At 37.6% G+C, this 3478-nt stretch overlaps 1 long non-coding RNA gene across 1 annotated transcript; it reads right to left on the reverse strand.

Annotated features, from left to right (window-relative positions):
• Positions 1-991: 991 nt before the first annotated feature.
• LOC108956689 lies at positions 992-3089 on the reverse strand. The gene is made up of 3 exons (XR_005546798.1): positions 2893-3089; positions 1849-2049; positions 992-1082 (listed from the first exon to the last, which is right to left on the reverse strand). It is a non-coding gene; the product is annotated as an uncharacterized LOC108956689 (long non-coding RNA).
• Between the last annotated feature and the right edge of the window lie 389 nt (positions 3090-3478).

Below are 3478 nucleotides of genomic sequence, written 5' to 3' on the forward strand. Positions count from 1 at the left end.
CTAAAGGTCCTTAGAGCCACTTGAAGATGCAATTGCATCTCACCAAAGTCGCTCAAAAAACCAAACCAAAGACATTTGCATTTGGCCAAGGGACTTTGGAGTCCAAATGTTCATCCCTAAAGCTGAACCAAACAGGGCTTAATTGTGGGAAGAGTCAGCATTTCACTGCAGAGCAAGTATGCTTTTATGGAGAATTGGCAACTAGGACGTTCTTTAATTTGAAAATTCTCATAGTTTAAAAGCTTGTTTTGCTATGAAACTCTCAATGGTATAGATCCGTATATGCATTACACCCTAGCTCCAGCACCAGCAGTTTTGCTCACTCGTTTAGGAACATTGAGCTGGAGCAAACACCTATTCTTGTGTTCCGCTGTCTAGTAAAATCCCAAGTAATACCTTTAGTCATTTACACACACCAAACACTAAAACGCTATAAGGTACAAATGCCACAGGGCAAGTGTGGCATGGTAGTATAAATTTTGAAGAAATGTTTCGGGAGTACATTATCCAAGATCCTCAATTCTAGCTTATTTAGAACTGCTGTGAACTTCCATATGTTCATATCCTCTTCTATGTGAACCATAAAGAGGTCGCGATGCCCTAAAGCTGAAAATGTCATCTATTCGTACTGTGTTTGGTCCAACTGCTTCATTGTTATCCACTTCAAAATTTGATGAATGCTTGCTCCCATAAACTAGCACACTGAGCACCTTCCTCTTGGGCGCTCCAATTCATATGTGCTTGTTGAAGAAAGCTATCAATTCTTGTTTTGCCAGCTTCCTTAATGCTGCGACCTGGTCCAATGCAAACGAAGTGAATTTTTGTGAGTTGCTTTGCATGTCCGGCTTTATGAAGATAAATTAGGCAGTTTCAGCTGAGAGGAGAGAAAGGGCATACTGCCAATTGTATACATGTAACTTTAGTTCCATAAAAAGAGATCAAGCAGAAGATGAATGTAGGCGAAACCAACAGTAGATGAAAATTATGTCGATTTGCTCAGTCACTACTGAGAAGGCTTCATGCCTTGCAATAAAAGCCAAAAGCTGAAGTTGTACGTTCAAAGTAATGTCATCTTGATGGATCTGCAATTATCCATGGGGATTGTCATCAAATACATACATAAAAAGACTAAGTAGACCTACCAAAATGAGTTACTCCGTGATTTTTAATGCTTGTAATCTGATGAACTTTTTGTCTTTGCTAATGTACAAACATATACTTTCTGAAAGTGAATTGGTGTGTCAGAAATCAACCATTCCAAGGGTGTAAACCATGCAAAATTCTAATTGTTGAACCTACCCCCAAGGGGGTAAACCATGTGCAATGTGTCACCAGATAGATTTTTGGCCGAAATTACAAGCAAAACACAGCCTCACATACCCAGAGAAACATACTAGCAGATCAAAGGTGGCCTAGGCCAATTAAGTTCATTGGAGCCGGGAGTCATCTTGAATGTCTATTCAGGCAAAAGACAGGCCAGAAGATTTCATGAGAAAGTTATGCAGACATCAATTTGTTCTTTTCATTAATATTGTTGAGTAAAAGTACCTGAATATAGTGAAGCAATGCAGAATTCTCATCATTTGGGTTTAGGCCTTCAGTTGAGTAGACGTAACTTACACCATCATCAAGTGTGACAAGTCTGCTTGTCATGAGCTGGATTGGAGCACAGGCTTGCATATAGGATGAGAACCATTAAAGAAAACATCTTCGACATGATGAACAATTGATTCTGCTTCATCACGCTCTATATTCCCTAGTGAGTGATGACAAAATAAAAGTAGATCAAGATTCAAATATGAGAGAGTTAACTTAAAAAGAAAGGGATAACTTCTAAAATCACTGAACCTGCTATGTAACACTCTAAGAATGCTCTCGAAAGCATTGTAGGTGCAAATCGAGAAAGGTCTTCAGGCTGAAAAGTCTCAAGTATTTCTAGATCTTCCTCCCAAGGCCATGAATGGTCATTAACATTAAAGAGCGATAATATGAGGCATGATATCTTGGCTCATCAAACTTGAAATTCTGATAACTTTTTGTCAACTTCTCCTGGAAGACAATAAAAGATGAGTCTTAATAGTAACTGGTGCAGCCGGCACATAGCTCAGGAAAGTTGACGTATAAGATTACTTTATGACGTTTTTAATGTCAAAGCATAACAAAACCAATCTGGAAGCTACTGCTCTAGAGGCGGTTCTTTTTACTGAAAGTTGACCAGAGCTCACAATTAATTGGTCTTCTCCAAGCTATTTGATCTCGAAGAGAACATGGATTGTCAAGTTTATGGCACTTTGTGCCAAGATGCACTTTGAGAGTATGAATAAGGCAAAGATAATATCAACATTTCTTAAGTATTTCAATACATTAAACTTGTTAGAATTTTAAAATTTAAAGTTATGTCTCCATCTAATAGCTTGAACTTACATGGTCCTGCAATTTCAACATGGTATTATAATAGGTCCTGACAAACCTTTCTTGAGCCCCCCGATCGTAGTCAATTTCCACACCTCAGTCTTAGGTCAAAGTTTAGCCTATGCATGTGGGGTTGTTGAAACATTTAAACAGTAAAATACTCCTTCACGTAATAGCTTGAGCTTTTAGATCAATTAGTAGAAGTATCCACAATTTCCACCAATAAAATACCTACATAACAGGATGCTTCTCCTATTGTTCTGCAGTCCAGACAGCCCCCCAAAAAAAATTATTTTGCAGTCCTTACAGGAACTAACGCAAATGTTTTGGTAGATCATATAACGAAAGTCAAAAAATGTAAAAAGTAGTTGCTGCTTCTGGCTTGTACTTATCTAGCTTTCCTCAACCAAGCGTATCAAAGATTATTGATACGCAGGAACTGATATAAGCTTCTTTCTGCAGCATAAATTTCATGATTACCTTGATCACAGAAAATCTTTCTGGCTTCACTGTAAAATCTGCCATTGCTTTCAGGATGGTATCCAATAATACCTGCAACTTGTGATTATAGCCACTAACTTCCAGCTTAAGAAAATCAAAAAAAGAGTGAGCATGTTGTAAATGGAGAACCCCACTTACTAGAGGAATAAGGATGTGAAAAAGGAAATATTTCTGCATCAAATCAATGCCCAATTTGTATATGTATGTAAATACACACACAAAACAAATGTACATATATGTGTGTATTTTTTTCCTATGCCTAGAACTCTCTACATAAAAGAAGCTGATTCTTTCACCTAGGCAAGCAAATCAAATGGTCAGAATAATTTATAACACATTCAAGAAACCTTGGATGGATAGTGGATTGGGGCCTTCTGTAGCAAGATAAAGTATCTATATGCTGGCATGGGACAGAAAAAACGAATGATTAACCAATAGCCACAAGCAAAAAATCTATAGGTTGATGCAGGCATTGTATATCATTCCACTCTTACCTTAGTTGATGAATGTGCTAAAACTAACCAGGAATCAGCAGTTATTGATAGAAAATGAAACTAGTTTGATG

The sequence above is a fragment of the Eucalyptus grandis genome, chromosome 10 (genome assembly GCF_016545825.1).
Source record: "Eucalyptus grandis isolate ANBG69807.140 chromosome 10, ASM1654582v1, whole genome shotgun sequence".
Lineage (NCBI taxonomy): Eukaryota > Viridiplantae > Streptophyta > Magnoliopsida > Myrtales > Myrtaceae > Eucalyptus > Eucalyptus grandis.